At 31.7% G+C, this 19,698-nt stretch overlaps 1 protein-coding gene and 1 long non-coding RNA gene across 2 annotated transcripts in view; one reads left to right on the plus strand and one right to left on the minus strand.

Annotated features, from left to right (window-relative positions):
• Positions 1 to 19,698, plus strand: part of tow (target of wingless repressor) — a 552,940-nt gene that overhangs the window by 452,537 nt on the left and 80,705 nt on the right. The window lies entirely within an intron of this gene.
• Positions 3,208 to 10,719, minus strand: LOC140435278 (uncharacterized). Its single transcript, XR_011950129.1, has 3 exons — positions 10,508 to 10,719; positions 7,731 to 7,897; positions 3,208 to 7,069 (listed from the first exon to the last, which is right to left on the minus strand). It is a non-coding gene; the product is annotated as an uncharacterized lncRNA (long non-coding RNA).

Below are 19,698 nucleotides of genomic sequence, written 5' to 3' on the forward strand. Positions count from 1 at the left end.
AAAAGTTAAAGACCGTAAATAATTAAGTCGAAGTTATTATTCCAAACATCCATAATTCAAATCGTTTTCAAATTTTATGGTACCAAAGGCTCACATCAGAATTTAGGTCATAATATTTACCATATTTACATATTTAAAAGTTTAAGAGTGGGTGAATGATTTATTGTTACTAATAGGTGCCGATACCGAATGATGTTAATTGTTATGGTTTAGGTATCAAATTACAATTACGAATTTCCGGGATTTCTCATTCTTTGCATGTAATTTTTAAACAATACAGGGAAGTATCAAATAAATTTTAATACAAACGTATTAAAAATACTATCATTTTTTTTTGATGATAACAAATTTAAACAGTAGATTTCCGAATAGCTCATATTTATAATGTTAGGACGGGGAGTTCCCAAGGTAAATCTTAGCATTCCATCTGAGATCACTGTTATTCCCCTAAGCGCCGAGGATTCACCTGTTACGAAAATTGAAATTCATCATTTCACGGCATTACAGAGGACTAGATGCCAATTAATTATTTGATAAATATTTCTATTTCTATAAAAAGCTAAGAGTAAAAAATCCTAATTTTATTCTGGACTGCTGCAGCTGAAAAATCCGTAGAAATGTGATCGATATCCGAAAATCCTAAGTAATTTCGAAAATCCGTAGATCTACAGATAAATCCGTAGAGTTAACAACACTGTCTGGGAATTCCTAAAAGCAGCCGGCCAATCCACTTACTCTTTGTTGTGTGGGAACAATGCTTATACCTTGTTCAGAAATACAGTGCGTCAATTTTATATCGCAATTCCACTATTATTATAACGCATATTAAATGGAATGAGTATGTTATTAATAAAGGGGGTTTTTTTGAGAGGTATAGAACTTTTAAATGGAATAAAATAAAGATGATTTTTATACATTGACATGAAGTTAACTTTATTCGAAAAATAATCTTTTGGCATTATTCTTTAAATATGATTTCTGACATATGACTGCGACGGCTCGCTCTGAATTAGTCTAATCTAGAGGTCCAATTTTCAAAGATTTTTTCCAACACTTATGGCTGTATATCGTCAATAACGCGTCAAATGTTGCTCTCCTAGTGGTCAATCGTTTCAGGCTTATCGGAGTAGACTTTATATATCTCCACAAAAAAATAGTCTAGCGGTGTTAAAACGCACGATCTTGGAGGCCACTTCACGGGTCCAAAACGTGAATAATGTTTCTTTTAATAAACCAATTGTGGCACGAGCTGTGTAACATGTTGCGACGTCTTGTTGAAATCACAGCTCCTGCACATCATGGTTTTTCAATTGAGGAATGAAAAAGTCAATAATCCTGGCTCTATAGCAGTCATCAATGACTGTAACGTTCTGGTCAGCATCGTTTTGAAGAAGTACAGACCAATGATTCAACCAGCCCGTAAGGCACATTAAACAGTCAGTTTTTCTAGTTGTAATGGTTTCTCAACATACACTTGAAGATTACCTTCACTCTAAATACGGCAGTTTTGTTTGTTGACTAGCTAATTAACCAGATTTGCCCACGGCAATCTCGTTTTGGGCCCATTCACCGCATGTATGCATTGTTAGATGATCGTTTATCTTTAATTCCTGCACGAGTTGGATTTTGTAAGCACGCAAACCAAGATCTTTTCGCAAGATCTTCCATATAGTGGATTGACACATCCAACTACTTTGGATGACGGAGAGACTGATTCGGGTCTTCCTCTATGCTACGCTCTACAGCAGCAGCAACTTCTTCTGTACGCAATGTACGATGTCTCTGTGTATGCGTATTATCATTTAGAGTAAACGTGTGCAAAAACATTCTATGGTTAATCGAATTAATTGCTCTGGTAGACTATTATGTTGATAAAATGGACGTAATTTGAGATACAAATTTCCAACAGAACCATAATTTTCGAAATAAATTTGCACAATTTGGAAGCGGTGTTCAGGCTTCAAGTCTATTTATGCTGAAATGCTCTGCATCTGAATAGGTTTTTGCACTTTGTACTCCAATACGAAACCTTTTGTTAATCGTTATAAAATCTATTTGGTTTCTGATTATATTGTTGGTGTTATCTTTTGGAGAAGTCTACGTATATATTCTTCGTGAGGGTAGGTCGTAGTATGTATTTGTTATGACTAATTCTTTCTCCTGGCAATACTGGACTAGTCTTTTACCTCTTTCTTTTCTTTTACCTAACCCAAAATTTTCTAATATATTTTAAGTTTTTCCTCGACCGCCTGTTATTATTCAGTATCAGACCGGTAAAGAGATTTTCTCTACCGCTCCGATCCTGTAATGATATAGGTGCTGCCCTATGCCATGCTCTCAGTTGATTCACGGGTGTTTATTTGGAAAAGCCTTATTCACACCTGAACCACATATCTTCAGGACGTTTCATATCATCCATTGGGACGCGCCGTGTTGAGGTTGAGAACTACCCCTTCCAAGTGTGTTTTCCAAGAAGTACTGAAGAGTCCCTACTTAATTCAGAACCCCTCATTCTTGGAAACTACACCGGCACGGAGAGTAAAGATTAGAGTTTTTATTTTATTGGATTTGTTAAATAAACTGCTCTCTTAACTGATCACATATTTTGCATGTAATTGGGGATTGTTTATCCGTTTATTGTTTATTTTTTATGTACTCAACCATTTGTTGAAGGTAATGGTTTAGTGTTTAGTGCGGCAATCTTTACAGATATCATTAAACTGCTAATGTAATTTTTTGGAAGTAGTATTCAAAACCTAGACACTACATTTTTGAATGAACTATAAGTTGCTTGTCAACAACATACTTTGATTACTTTTGTGGTAGTATATAATTATTTTATTCATAACACGGCAAGAATCTATGTGTTTTCCACCTTTAGTCTTCGTTATGTCTAAAATTTTATTGGAGTTTATTTTTACGTCTATAAATATATTTAGTTATTAGTCTGATATAAAAAACAAGTGGGAAATTTCATATTTAATATCCGTATATTTTGTAATTATATTCTGAATTAATCTAAATAAACAAATATTATAATAAAATATTTTAGAATTATTTTGCATCTTCTTAAATGATTTTCTGGCTTGCTCTATTCCATTTTAATTTCCTGAGATGTTTCACTTTTCATCACTCATTAGCTCCAATATTGTGGTGAAATTCTTATGGTTCAATGTTCTAGTGCATTGGTTTCTACAAAATATGCAAGAAAGAAAATTCAAAGTAGTGGGAAAAAGTTTTATTTGTATAAAAGTATAAAATATAAGCAGTGTTTCATATTTTACCATAAAAGGATATTTCAAATTAACTTTTTGATAGAAAATGAGTGTTATTGGTATCTTCTTTCCAACTTCTTTGGGATAAGTATAGTTTCTCATATCTTAGCGTAATGCTCATCCATCGATTGATCCTATTCAACGGCGTATTCTAATTTAAGTTTTAAATCCATTTTGGATTTTATAGTACAACATTGAACTATAGAACCTCTAGACTACTCACATCAAAGTAAGTGAGCTGTCTCGAATGATCACCGGATCTGCTTGTCGAATTTTCAGGCAACATATAGTTCTAAAAGATGCTTATGATATGGAGTATATGCTGCAGTATCCAAAACTTAATATAGAAAAAACAATGAAGGCTTTAACGGCAAATATTTCTAAGATTTTGGAGTATTGGTAGACAACAGGAAATTCAGATCAGGATTTTTAAAAGTACATACGAAAATCTGCAATAATATTCAATTACCTGTTAGAGGTTCTGAAATACCTACCTAAGATTCTAAAAGTTACTGCCGTAGTTTTTGAAAACTATCGTCATTGAAGCGTTTCAATGCAACTCGAATCGTCCAAATCATATGTTAGTGATGACCAACAGGGCCGCCGCTACCATGTGTGCCAAGTGTGCATCGCACACGGGCGGCCAACATTAAGGGCGCCAAAAGCAGTCCACTGATGATAATACTTTTTTAAAACGAAAATAAATTCAAATAATTAAATAGTAATGATTCAGATAATTCTGTGAACTCTAATATTCCAAACAATAATAATTATTCAGTACGTGATAATACTCAAATGCGTTTCATTTATCATGTATACTTTTTTTTTATCCTAATAAAAAAAAATGTCAGAAAATATTATTTATTGTATGAACTGCCGCCCTTTTGCAGGTACAGTCATAAAGCAATTTCGGGAATACTTTTTAATTCAAAGCAGCTGGCGGCTTTCGGACTTCAGTTATTTGGGATTTCACACGTAGATATTTTACAAGAATTTAGGCAAGTGGTTGTAAAGTTTCTGTTATAATATTGTTTCTATGGTTATGTTTATAGATGGGTCATTATGTCTTATGTTCAGTCTTAGTTAAGAATTCGATGAATTTAGACACGCTTTTGATAAACGATTTTGTTTGTAAAATATAGTAGTGTACCCTTTTCTTTTGCACAGTAGGTACTGCATTTCAAAGTAACGTCGAGATCAGAGCAATTTTATTCGTATACGCATTACGGCTACATATTATTTGGAGAAACATTATTTGGACAACTTATTTAAAGTGTTTGGGATTTATTTTGTTAACTTCGTTATTAAGTGATAATTTCAAAATGTCCGAAAGAAAAAGAAAACGACTTTCAGGTTTTCAATATAGAAAAATAAGTGAGGCAAAAACTGAGGAGAAAAAAAACTAAGCGGTGCACTGGAATCATTTTTGATGAAAAACATACATGAAAATATAGAAGACTCAGATATAAATTTAGGACCTTCAACTTCAAGCGAAGTCCAAACCATAGAAAAAAGTACCAAACAATTGAATATTCCTGCGGATAGAGACGGAGGATTTGATGACAATAATAGCGATAGTGCAAGTGCTGATGCTGAAACGCCTGAACCTGAAGCCACCAAACAAGACAGAACAATTAATGTTCCAGTTAATCTGGATTGCAGTGTAGGAAGCTCCAGGATATACTTGGTTTCAGATGATCCCGGAAAATGGCCTGCCAATATGAATCCAAGTGAAGTTCAATTTGTTGTTGAAAATTTTCTTTAGCAAATTACAAAGATTAACTTCCCCAGAGATACAAATAATAGGAAATTTTCAGAAACTTATTATTATCGCACATTACCTAATCAAGACCAAATTCATCGCCCGTGGTTACTTTACTCATTATCACTAAATAGTGTTTTTTGTGCACCTTGTAAACTGTTTTGTTGTGATAAAAGCAGCCGACAATTACTTAGTGGAATTAATGGGGTAAGTGACTGGCAACATTTAGCTATTATTTTAAAAAGACATGAATCCGCTCATATAAAATATTCTCAAAAACTGTTTGAACTATCTACAGCATTAAAAAAAGGATAAACAGTTGCTCATCAAAAATTTTATGAAATGGAGAAAAAACATTGGGGCGCTGTTGTTGAAAGATTATTATCAATTGTAAAATTTTTATCTAAACAATGTTTAGCTTTTAGAGGATCATCCAATAAGTTATTTGAACCAAATATTGGAAATTATTTTCAGTTAGTTGAAATGATTTGACGCTGTATTATCAGAGCATCTCCGTCGTGTAGAATCCAAGAGTACAAATATACCACATTATTTAGGATGGCAACATCAGAATGAATTGATTGTTTTATTGGCAAACTCTGTTCAGGACGTTATTCTAAAACAAATTCGAGAATCTAAATATTTTTCTATCATATTAGATTGTACCCCAGATATAACGCACGTAGAACAAATAACAATTGTAGTAAGATGAACACCAGTTCAGATATTTGAATACTTCTTGGGCTTATCTCCTGTAACTGACGTAACTGGACAAGGTCTGTTTGAATTTATAGAAAATAAACTGAATGAATTAAATATAAATATTAATAATTTGCGTGGACTGTTCTGCGCATAATTTAAATCTGATGGTGAATAATGCAGTAAAAATAAGTTTTGAGTCAGTGGAACTTTTTAATACTATACAGGAACTATATGTATTTTTTCTTCTTCCAATATTAGATGGAACATTTTATTAAAGCACCTTCCAAAGTTGACATTAAAAGCATTGTCGGACAAGCGATGGGAGAGTCGGATCGATGCAATCGCACCATTAAAAATCAAGATTATTAAAAGTATTTGAGATCCTCAATGAAGCAAGATAGACTTTCTGCTTTAGCAATGTTATCTATAGAACATGAAGTGTGTGCGACATTAGACATTAAAGATATTGTCAAAAAGTTTTCCGAGACGAAAGATCATGATTATTAAAAAAATTAGGATAAAGGACGTTTAAATTAGGATATTAGGGTAATATATGGACGTTGGATCATGGAGATTAGTCTAAAGGTTCAAGTAAGTATTTACCTATTTACAAATTATTATTGTTATATTATGCATCTTCTGCACATTTCTTTAAATAATAGTATGTATGTCTAAAGTGTTAGAAGGTGGGCAGCAAATAAGTTGCACACGGGCGGCCAATACCTTAGCGGCGGCCCTGATGACCAAGTTTGTGGAAAACAATTCATCTGCATAAAGGTAATATCCTTTGAAATCTAAAATAGATGTTTGAGGACCAGCTTCAACTAGATTTCATCCTAGAGTTCATTAAGTTTAGCTGTGCTGTTAAGAGACATTTCTTGATTGAACACACGTAATCCATAAATGAAAACAAGAAAGGTATACGTTGACCTTTTAGACGATAATGCCCAAAGTCATGAATGATACGCACTGTTGAAAGGTAAGTAAAAGAAAAATGACCTTCTGGAAGACTTGGGGCAAAGATTGATTCAAGTAAGGAAAAAGGATTCTTTTACATAATTTACTCGGGAGTTACAACTTTTTTACAGCTTAAAATTAATAAAGTTAGAAAGCATATTGTAATGTCTACTAAACCAGCCAACTGAGATAATACGTTGCAATAACCATACACTTGGTACTTGTAGATCACGTTGTATAGGTACATTATTTTGTACAGTGGTAAAAACAAAAGATAATATAGTACTTGTTGCGTTATTTTTCCGCTTTTCCATATCATATACATCTGGGGAATAATTGCTAGTTCTAAATATTCACTGAGTGTCCAAAGTATCTAAAAATAAAAATTAAAATTAAAACATAATTTTTATATTCCGATTAATAGTCTAAAATAATTTAAGAATGTCATGATGGACAAATATTTTATGATCGGAAAATCTGAAACGTCCTTTAAAACCTAAAAAAATGGATGAATAGTATAAACAGTATGAATATCCTGAGTGGAGGATAACACGAAGAACGCAGCGAATGTTACAGTTCATATTGTACATCAGCATTTTCAATTAGCCATCCTAAATGGTTTATAGAAGGTAGAAATGTCACAGTATCTTCCGATACGGTTCGGATTTTAAAGATTGAAGATCCAAATGAAATTTTCTTTTCCATCCTCTTACAAAAACATTATTTGCACCAAACTATGGATGTTGGACCAAATATACCTAAGAAAAGTTGCTTAGAAAAAATGTGTAGGTGTTAAGATTAAATTTAGCTGTATATTTTTAAATTGTTATCAAAATCGCCACAGAAAAGTATAGGTATTTAGACAGGTTAAGAATTAGTTTTCTACATCTTGTTACATTGTATTCTACGTGGATGATTACTGATGATAATGCATCATGTTTGGTCCCATGGCCATATTTTGATCCAAATAACACGTCCCTATAGTTATGATTCACCTTGCATTAAGTTTAATATAGTAAAAGTATCTAACTTACGCCATATGATTGCTCCAATCCATAAGATAGTAAAATGGTACCAGCTGATAAACATATGAATACAATTTTCTTTATAGTAGTATAATTTGATATAACGGCAAGGTACATATCAAGGTATCTGGCATTAAAGGCTACTATGTAGAGAAGATGTGCTTTATACGAAATACCTAAAGAGAATACAGTAGTATTAATAGGCAATAAAAAAATATAAAACAGTTTAGATTTCAGAATATAAGACACAATATTTTTAAATAGTACCAAAAACATATAGCATAAAAAAGTGCATTTAAAATTAAAGCATCTTTGTTCATAATCTCGGTATAAGAAATATAGATATGAAGATAAAAATCCGTAAAGAACGGATTTATTGCTCTTGAACTATTGGTATACTGCCACGTGTATCTTAGATGAAACTTCTTCTTCTTCCTTCTTGTATATAGGCTTTAAAGCCTGTTTCTTCGTTAATATTAGCCTTCTAAATTGTTTAAATGATCGCACCATCTTTTTCTTGGTCTACCGATACTTCTTCGTCCATTTGGTGACTTATCTATATTCTACTAATGTGTAATGTGTTCGTTCCACTTCTGTAGTAATGGGAAGACCTGATTCGTTTCGGTGTCCTTGGTCTTCCAGGTGAATCATTAAAATAATCCGTACATAAAGATCCGTTCATATGAACGATCTAATTAAATTTGTTGTGTAAAGGTCAAGTGTGCAGAGTTTAATATTGTTATGTTTGTGAATCTTTCTGAGAGTATATGAATTAATGATAATGCAGGATCCGTTCATAGAGATTTGTTCATAAGAATGACTTTAATTATATTGTTGTTTATGTGTAGAATTAGATATTGTTAAAACGATAAATTTAAGAATGAACTATAGTTTGAGGTTGACATCTAGATTTGTATTTCTCAGATCATCTTCAGAAATCAATTATATAAAAAAAATACTTGAAACAGTCAAGTAAAATTACAAATTCGATATTGTTATGTTCATGAATGAACGATAATGCAATTAAAATGAATTTTATTTTCTACAAATTTGTAAACAAAAAATAACAAAAGATAGAAAATACCTTACAGAAATGTGAGCACGTCACGTCGAACAAAAATAATTAAAAATTATAAATTTGCGTTTGCAAATGAAATTTGTTAAACTTTATTTCCACTTCTATTTCGTTGATCTGTCAAAGTACGTCCCGCTTTTGCAAACATTCTTTCTGATGGAACCAACGTAGCAGCAATGCAGAGTTTTTTCTTGACCAACTCAAATAGATGGGAATAAATATGACTCCTTTGATCCGACCATTGCAATTCTCCTTTCTAGCTTGTAGACGTTCACCAAGGTACTTATCAATCATCGGTAGGGGTTTCTCCGTTTCAATTAATTTAGGAGAGCCATGAATTGACCGATCAACGTGTCGGTATCACACAGTGCGTTTCGTAAACACTAGACAGCGTCATTCATAGGGTCATTTAAACGATAGGGTCACAGAACGTGATTGTATCAAATGACGGGTCTTTGAAAGGATTCGATCTTTGTGAGCGAATCGTTCGTGACCTTCTCATCACTATACTCCTGTTTCCGTTTTGTCATCCATCCATTTATGTCTTCTATACTGCATGCTCTTCGTATGTTTTCGCTTCTCCCGCTATCCAACTGACTTTTCCCTGATATTCTGTTGTTTCTAGTAGTTGTCTCGTTTTAGATGTGTCAGGTTTTTTGTATCTTGTCTTAGATGTTTGTTCTTCCAGATTGTGTCATTAAGAGATCCCGCCGCTTTACTTGCTTTTAAGTTTTTCTGTCGTACCTCTTCTTCAACATCTCCGTAACTAGTTATATCTATTCCCAGATATCTAAACCTTGCTTCCTGCTTTATTATTTTCCCATCAATTTCGATTTTACATAGTAATGGGTATTTAGATATTGTCATACATTTGGTTTTTTCTGCTGATATTATCATATTGTATTTCTTGGCTGTTGTATTGAAGATATGTGTTAATCTTTAGAGCTCGTCTTCTGTCTCGGCGATTAATGCGGCGTCGTCTGCATAACATAATATTTGTATATAATACTATAATATACTATAATCTACGTATTTTACTTAATAAATACGAATAACAAGGTCGTTTGCGAAACTGTCTACCAGTGGCGCACGAAATTTCAAGTCCTGTGGTCAAATTTGACTTCAGTCAAATAGTAGTTCACGGTTAAATATCTCGGAGCGACAATCACCGCAGATAACGATATCATGGAAGAGATAAAACGAATAATTTAGGCAGCAAACATATGTATGTATAGCCTCCACAACACTATTAAATCCAAAAGCCTAACACGAACAACAAAAATCAGGAAATATACAACTGTGATTAGACCGGTGCTCATGTTTGGGTGTGAGACGTGAACGCTGACAATAGCAATGAAAAAGACTACCGAATGAGAACAAATGCCGAGGTCAAACAGATATATAAGCTAAGCGACGTCTATAGGCTCCCTAATCACCGCCTTCTCTCTGAAGCTTCGACAGAAAGAAGATCCTTAGAACGCCTAAGAATGCCGTGGATGTACGAAATTTAGAGTCAATGAAGAAATAATAGCCATGATGGTCGCCAACATAAGAAAGCGGCCATCACAAAAGACGAAGAAGCTGAGTAAACGAAGACTCCAGTAAAATGTAGTTTTATTTTAAAATTTACCTTAAGAATTTGGCTGACGAGCCGCTGCTGTTCGATATACTGTAAAGATAGGTACTGTATTTTATTAGTATATATACATACCTTCAAATGATTTATGCCTTAGAATATTCCAAAATAAATATAATATTGCAATACTGTGTAACACTTCGGTAGATATTTTATAGGCGTTCATTTCAATCAATCTATATGAATGATTTCAAATAAAAAACAAAAAAAGTACAAACACTCAATATCTGAAACTACTAGTTAGGCTGGGACCGCACTGTGCTATTACCACAGTTTAACCACAAACAGTTAGGACACTCGGTGTCGGCGCCTTTGAAGTATAAAAGTATCCAGACGCCATATTGAAAACAGACCAAATCAGTTACGGACTGGCACAAGTGGTTAGAACAGAGACGTGTTTATATTATTTCAAAGTTAGTAAACAAGTTAATTTGAATTAATTACAATCGACAATATATTGTTTTAATTTTAATCCTCAGCTGGTATCGTTATTTTATAAACACACAACTGGTATCGTGGGGTGCGTAAATACCCCAAAATTAAAGTGACCAGCATTTATCTCTGCATTGAAAAAAAGAAGACATGTCTCATATAATATTTATTATTAACTAAAAAATACAAAAGTTAAATATTATTATTAAAAATATTTTATTTATTTTATATAAAAATAAAACTTTTCTACCATAGCCAAATAAGAAACTGAAAAACTTCTACTAAAGTAAAAAACAACTCTTACAATTATTTCGGGAGGCAATTTTGTGTGTAAACTAACTTAAATAGACTTACTTTTAACTTCTACAACAATAATTTAACAAAAGTAAACTTACAAAAAATTTTAACAAGTAAAAATGATATCGGAAAAATTAAGAGGGAGTGATGAATACGTATATATCTTAATTTCTAAAACAATCTTGACAAAAGTTCCGGGTGACACTACGTTCCTTACAACTTGCTTTCTTACAGTCATCACATGATTTTACTTTTCTGTCTTTATGTTTCGGACATCTTGTTTGCTTAGCAGGTTGTCGATTTGGAAGTTCCTCAGTAGGGTTTCTTGAACTCTTGTCTTCACCTTTTCCAAGAATTTTTATGACTGTGGTTTTTAAGTCATTAGAGAGCTGTTTCATATCTTTTCTTCTTTTCAGATGTTCATTCAAAAGACTTTTACCGAGTAATATCGTGAAATGTTTTTGAGACAAAGAACATTGACTATTTGCGCGTTTATAAAGAACATATGCATTTTTTCTTGTTATATCTGAAATTACATAAAAGGCAGCCAGAGGCCATCTTTTTTATTATAAGTTTTTAAATTGCATTCACTACAGTTTCTAGTAGAATAGTTGTGAATTTAAATTTTTTTTAGTAGCAATGGTACTTATTTGCTTTTAAGGTACTTCGTACAGTTCTAGCAGTAATAACAGTTTCTGTTGCAATTAGGGTGTTGTTACAAGTAAAATTGATTTCAGTTAGACTACTTACGGCAGTTTCACGCTGTTCCTGTTCTTCATTAATTGCACGAGCTGGTTAATTTATCTCTATCACAATCCGTGCATTTTCTACAATTCTTTTTTCACAATCAGTTTTTTCAAATTTAAAAATAATGTTGTGAATTGCAGATTTTGATGGTACAGGGCCTTCGAATGAAAACGAAAACGTACCGATTATATCGTTGGCACTACTTCCAGAATAATATCATTTAATAATTTTAATTTTATGTTCAGTTGTAAAGGTTACCAATTTCCTAACTGGAAATATCAATTCCTTTATTTTTTTTTGCGAATAAAACCAGAATTATTATTTATTTATTTATTTATTAACGGGATGTCCCCATTTTTTACAAAATAATTAACAACGTAAAATATCCTAACCATAACACAAATACTAAAACTAAATATTAAATAATTATTAAATATTGTTAAACAATTATTAAATTACATAAATTAAATTTTCCTGAGAATCATTTTAAAATGAAATGGGAATTCAATTTCTCATATCAGAAACTGATATGGGAATTTGGCATAGTTAGTGTGCTAGTGTTTTATAGAGAACAAAGATATTTCTTTAAGAATTCTAGTGCTACATCTAAAGTTGATAGGACCTAATAAATCAGAACAGTCAGTTGTATGATTAAGTAGTTTATAGAGAAAAACTAGATCGCATTTTAGTTCTATAGTTTTCTAACGAACTGATATTTAGCCTTGACCTTAGTTCAACCAAAGACAAGTTCTTTAAGTTTAATCTATAAGCACAAATCCGGAGAAACTTATTTTGAATTTTTTCGAGGGTGTAAATATGGTTAAAATAGTATGGTGACCATTCTCTAGAGAAGTTCTTGTGATAAAACCTAGATTGTCTGTGATTTCATTACTAATGAAAAAATAGACGTATATTTGATGTTTCCCTTATCAAAACTGAATGTCACTTTAACAAAACTACAATTCAATCTAATGGGTGTTAAAAACAAGCTCGTATGTCGGTACTAGTTGCATACTATATTCGGCTTCTCTTTGTTAGTAGAACAACCTCATACTGTTCTTTTCGCACTAATTATGCGTGCTATATACAGTTTTCAGATTACCACAACTGTGTAGTATTTTTTTGCTACTAACTTTAACTAAAATTTATATATTAGCTTATTCTTAATGTAAGCTTAATTTATTCTAAACAAAAAAAATTTAAAAACAAACAATTATAAAAAAACTATTATTTGTAATATTTGGAACATGAACATGTATTTAACCAGACTTGGAACATGGAAATTTGGTTAAAATTATAATTAATTGGGCAATTGTTACAAATCATTATGTATTTCTGCATTTCCTGTAACAGAGTTCTCTGAGGGAATATTTACTTCACTATTGTGAACAGTGTCAGCAAAAGAAGTTAAAGGCATTGTAAAACTTTTATTAGAAGTAAATCAACAAATCAAAACAACTACATGGCACTGTACTGACACTTATTTTGCATTATTTACCTAGGTAAAAAAGTAAATACTGTTTACCTACAGAGAGAAAATTTACTTCTTGTAGTTATTAAATAAATAACAGTAATTTTTCATGTTAGTAGTAAAAAAATCTATTTATTGCTCCAAACGATTAATTTATTTTTTATAGATTTATTTGAAATATTTTTTTGGCATTTGAAATTTTGATTAATAAATTTTAATGTGTAATACAACCTTACTCTAGCATACAGATTTAAAAAATATTTATATGGAAAGTTAACACAAGGATGTACGAATATTACACTTTCATACAGAGTAATAAAGTTCTTTATGACACCACTTTTGATTATTATGTGTTCAAAATGTTGTTCAAATATTTTGTCCAGTTGAATTATATACTCTTTGAAGACTACCAAACATATCGAGGGCATCAGTATCATATGCTTTAAAAAAACAATATAAATTAGAATCATCTAATTCAGTGACAGTTTTCCCAAAATTTGAACAAGTTGAACATGTATGAACCTCCAAACACTTTTTAATATAATATCCACATACATATCTGGCAGTATTTTGTGAAATTATATCTAATTTTTGATAATCTAAATCAATATTAGTTAATCCAACTGTTGTGGTTGCTGCAGGTTGATTATTTAATGTTAACGCAAGGTCAGTGAGTTTCAGTAAAACTGCATCAGGATCTCCTTGGCAATTTTCTGCTCCAGAATTCATTAGGTCAACACACAGTAATTTTCTAAATGCCATTTGAAATTGAAACGTTGTTGGACTTAAATTATTTCCTGTTTGTTGTCTAATGGAACCAAAAAAATTCTCCAAAGAGTCTTGATTTAACCTTCTCGTTAACAAAAAAGTATAGCCAGCACTTTTAAGTTTCTCCCACAACAATTGTACACCACGAATTGTAATTCTCCACCCTTTTAAACATTTTATACGACTTGTTACAACTTTATTTTTATTATTGACAACTTGTACAGTGTTAAAAAACTTGTCACATTTTTCTAAAAATTGCTTTTGGTATTCTAAGTTTTTAAATGCCTGACAATACTTTTTAGAATGGTGCAGTGAAGAAGAATTTAATAAATCAAACAAATTATCAAATATTTGAACAACTTCTGAAGTACCTTCGGCAGCAGCTGGAATGATACCAAATCTAATATATAAATTTAAACTTGCAGCAACTGTGCTACTAAGAACTTGTGAAGCCAGCTTTACCTTCATCTTCTGGAAGGCATTAGGATTTATATGTGCCTCTGTCAATTTTGGAGCAGCTCGGTTTGCATATTTATTGTCGTGCACATAAAAGGCTTTAATATGCTCCCACGAAGTTGTTTTTTTAATATTGGCTTCATTGATAAATACAAAGTGGTTTTTTAATAAATTGTTCCTTGCCAACTTTATCAGATGAGGAGTATCAAACATGTAAATAATTTTTTTATCTTCCTGAGAGTTTTCCTTAAAAATAAAATATGGATTTTCAGGAGTTATATTCATGCTATTAGCAAATTTCCAATTATTTGAGCCTAAGTCACTTATTATGGCACAAACATTTAAACCACATCTGAATAATGACTTTATGGCCTCTGTCAAAATCACCTGCAATTTTTCTGCAGGACATGAAGAATGATGCAGGTAATAACATAATGGTTGTTTCCAATTGTTCATTATACCCCTCACCATTAATACAGTAGCACTTACTGCAGGAACAATTGATTTTTCACCAGCTCCAAAATCTTCTATGCCAACAACTTCATCTGATCCTCGGTTGTATAATAAATTTGCCTTAATTGCCATTTCATCAAAGCATAAGACACACATTTTATTTTGTTCAGAAAAATTACTCACTTTAAGAGTAATCATCTGAATTATATTTTCATTAAGTCCAGGTTTTATCTTGATTTCCTCAGTGTACCTTCTTAATGTGCGAGGATTAGGAAGATAAAAAAGTTTCATTAATTTCGTTTTATATACCCTGGGTCCCGTAAAGTATATCTTTAGACATTCTTGCTTAAAAGCATCTGAATAGCGGCGACCTCGTGGTTTCTTGTTTGTCTGGGCAATCTGTATTGTTATAAAATCGGCAAGTTCCTTTGGACACAATTTATGAATCAACTGCTGACAATCCTCTGCAGACAATGAGTTAAGAACATCTGATTTTTGCATCAGAACTTGATTCTCAAGTTCATTTATTTTTTGTGACAAACGATAATTTTCATTTCTCAATTCCTTTACTTTTGATCTTAGAACTTCCTTCCTTGGAGTATGGGAAGATAGAAGTAAAGGTGTTTGAGTGCTCAATGTTGGAGAAAATTCTGACAGTGGTGAAGTTGATTTGTCTACATTATCTGTAAACAGAAAAAAATGTATTATACATAAGTCAATACTCTTGTAATAATAGAAAAAAGTCCAATTTAGAAATGTTATAATGTATTGTATATTTCTTTTAGAAAAAGAGTGCTAATTCTATCACTTGTTATGAATGAATCCTCTGAATGTTTACTACTAGTATTAAAATTCACATAACTTTTAACAACTTTTATTTTTAACTGTTTTTAAAAAATAGGTTTATACATAGAGTGGATCAAACAGACTAAATAACCATGTATAACCTGTAGAGCATTCTTAACTCTGATATATAATAACATAAGGACCACTATTTAAAATTAAAACATAGGTTTCAATAGTTTAGAAAACTCTAAACAAATAAAAAGAAGAAAAGATTATATACACATGTTTTATAAATAAAATTGAAAAAATATTAAAAGTTGCACTATTTACATAATTCATTATCAGGATAGAAATCTCTTGATACCTTTGGAAGTAAATATCTCATTTAGTACTTACCATTGGATATAACAATATTCTGCAAAATATTAATTGCTGGTCCTGAAACTTGATCTTGTACAGACTCTTCCCCACCTTGCATTGAACACCCATTTCTAGAAACATTGATATCTGCAAGAAATAAAGTTAGCTGTTACTTTTTCCCTCACTTTGTTACCTCCTTTTAGTTTTAATAACGTTTTGCACTTTATGTCTTATAATGAAACATTAATATCTGATACTAAAAATAAATATCTTTTTGGGATAACCAACATATTTAAAACTTCACTGTCCAATGAATCACATATGATTCAAATAGCGTGGTTATATGCTAAATGGATTATATATAATCCATTCATGATTCAAATTTGATTCAAGAGTAGGTCATGATATTTAATATTAAAATAACATTGAACTTGGAGACTCTTTGTAGCTATTACCATTTGGACAGTGAAGTTTTAAAAATAATAGATAAGTATTTACCAAAAAACACTAATAGAAAATGACTTACCTAAAACTGAATATGAATGATCACGGTGATTGTCTGAGGATCCCTGCATACATGAAAAAATGGTAGGAAATGCAGTAGGCTTAAGCCTGTTACGGAGATAATTTAAGAAACAATTGTCATCAAAATGTAGATGACAAAGTTGATAACTTTTATGAAAAGCTGGAAGCTTTACATATAAATCCTCCCGTCCAGCAGCTCGTGCCCAGGTTTCTGCCCTGAAATAAATATATTTTAAAAATTGACTAGATAAAATGGATAAAAAATATTACTAGGCAAAAACTTAATCATTATATTGTTCTGAAGTTATATAATTTATTATTATTATTTATAATTATCATTATAATCCCATTTAAATAGTAATTAATGATTATAGATTACAAAATTCAGCAAATTTGAGTTTTATGAACTTTCATAACAAAATAGAAATATTATTTCTATATATAATAATATATGATATATATATATATATATATATATACAAAAGTAAGTACACAAATATTATTTTAATAGTTATAGAGGTACAGCAAAAAGTAGGGTTCTTCAAAAATGAACCAGTCTTAAATCATTTAAACTTGTAATTTACGTTTATTAGTTACGGATATTGACAAACAGAAATACATACCTTTGAGGATCCTTGGGAAACGTAAAAAACGTACCTCCCGTCTTCGAGTGTTCACAGCACAATGGTCTCCAGGCATAATGAAATTACAAATATCTCTTTTAAACCACAAAACTAATATAACTAATATATACCTACGTATATAATATACGAAGTTGAAATTTGATAATACAATTTAGTTCTAAAAAGAACTGTTTTTAGACTTAATTAAACGAAAAATAAAACGACACAGAAATAAACAAACAATTCACGACAGATGACTTGATGAATACACTACACGTCACACGTCACCTTAATACCAGTCGGATGTCACTACGTCACTAGCGGTCGGTCTGTTTTCAATATGGCGATATGGCCTGCGCTAAATGATGCGCGTACTTTTTCCCGCCTGTCGAGTGTCCATACTAATTACTTTATTATTAATTGTCACTATTATTATTATTATTACTGTCACAAATCACATTACCATACATCAGAATGCGAGAATACACCGACTAACTCCATCTGTTGGTAAATTTTTAAACTGATTTCGACAGCAGGCCAACCAGTTACACCGTCGCTATGATTTTGTGTTATAACTACATTATCGTATTGAGATGGGAGACTATATGAGATTCAACAAGTCACGTTTTCGAGCCAATATATTTCCCATATAGTTGTCCTTCGCTTATAATAGATGCCATGGCATATTCCATCTTTATCACTCACTGCTTAAGGCTGTTAAATTGGAATTTACAACGCTATGGGAAATCCAAATAATAAAATCCTATTACTAAGCCAATGGCGTACATTTTTAGGAATATATTCTAAAAATATATAAAAACTTTTTAAGTGTTGGGAAATCAAATAGGTGTATCATAAAGTTAATAATAGGGATTTTAATATTGGCATTATTATTAAAGATGTAATAGTATACTGGTTCTTTATGGTATTACAACGCAGCACACAATTAGCTATATATTTTGTTATTCAGACTTCAATAATTAATGACTACAGTAGGTAAGTCCTAATCAATGACGTATAATAAATAGACTCCGCAGCCTTCTATACTTGGCTGTAGGTTGTCAATCTGGTTAGGCCACATGGCAAGAATACAAAACAGAAGATGAGAAACTGAAGAACTGCGGACACGAATAGAGTTAAATGGAGGAAAGCAGCCGAAAAATTTAAAACAAATGGCTCTAAACTCTAAGGATCGACGGAACCAACTTACCTAAAGCAATTTTTTGCACTTTTTCGAATTAGATAGACTAAAAAAAGTTAAGAAGGACATTTCAAATCAAAAGTAGAAACAGGTACCCATTTGGATGAACGTGAGGACATTTTTTTTACAGATTTTTACGATTGTAATAAATTATTGAATGCGGACAAGTAAACTATACAACCATAGTCGAATTTGGATCGGATTATAGCTCGATATATTCTTAGTAGTACACTCTTTAACAAATTTATTCTGCTTAAACAGTTGCTCTTTATTTTATCGATATGACGACGCTAGGTGAGTTTGTTATCGAGAGTTAGTAGTAAAAATTTGTATATCAATATAACTTGTATGATCAATTAACTCTAAATTTACTCCGTTTAGAGTTATTTTGGGTATTTCTGCGCTGTTGTATCTCTTGGCAAATTTAATTATCTCAGATTTATTGGAAGAGAACCTGAAGCCAGTTTCTCGGACCATGTAGTAAGGGACTCACACAGAACTTTGTAATAAAGATGACCTTGCAGCAACCGATTTTCCTTGGCAGTATACAATAAGGTCGTCTGCGTATAGGGCAAATTTAACGGGAGATTTTATATGAGAGCAAATATCAATGATGGCTAGTAAAAAGAGGGTAGAGCTCAAAGTAGAACCTTGGGGTACACCATTTTCAGTAATATAGTTGTCGGATAATACTCCGTTAACTGTGATTCTGAAATTTCTATTATTTAAAAAGTTGTTTATAAATCATAATATGTTGCCCGTAGGATAATTTTCTACCAGTTTTTTAAGGATAGCTGACTTACATGTTGTATCGAAAGCACTTTCTATATCAAAAATTACTGCAATTACGTCTTACTTGGAGACCATAGCATTTGCTAGATCTGTTTGCAGGATCACTAAATTATCAGTGATACCAGATTAATCGCTTGTTGATCATTTTTTCCAACAATTTGCAAAGCGTACATGTTATTGAGATTAGCCTAAACGAGTTTGAAGAGTAGGGAAGGGAGCTGCTTTTTTTAGAGGAAATATAATGGATTCCCTCCATTTGGAAGGAAATTCTTGTCGGGACTAGATTAGGTTGTACTGGAACTGTTTCACATAGAAATAAAAAACATATAATAATCGTAAAATTTATTTATATTAC

This window comes from Diabrotica undecimpunctata, chromosome 2 (genome assembly GCF_040954645.1).
Source record: "Diabrotica undecimpunctata isolate CICGRU chromosome 2, icDiaUnde3, whole genome shotgun sequence".
NCBI lineage: Eukaryota > Metazoa > Arthropoda > Insecta > Coleoptera > Chrysomelidae > Diabrotica > Diabrotica undecimpunctata.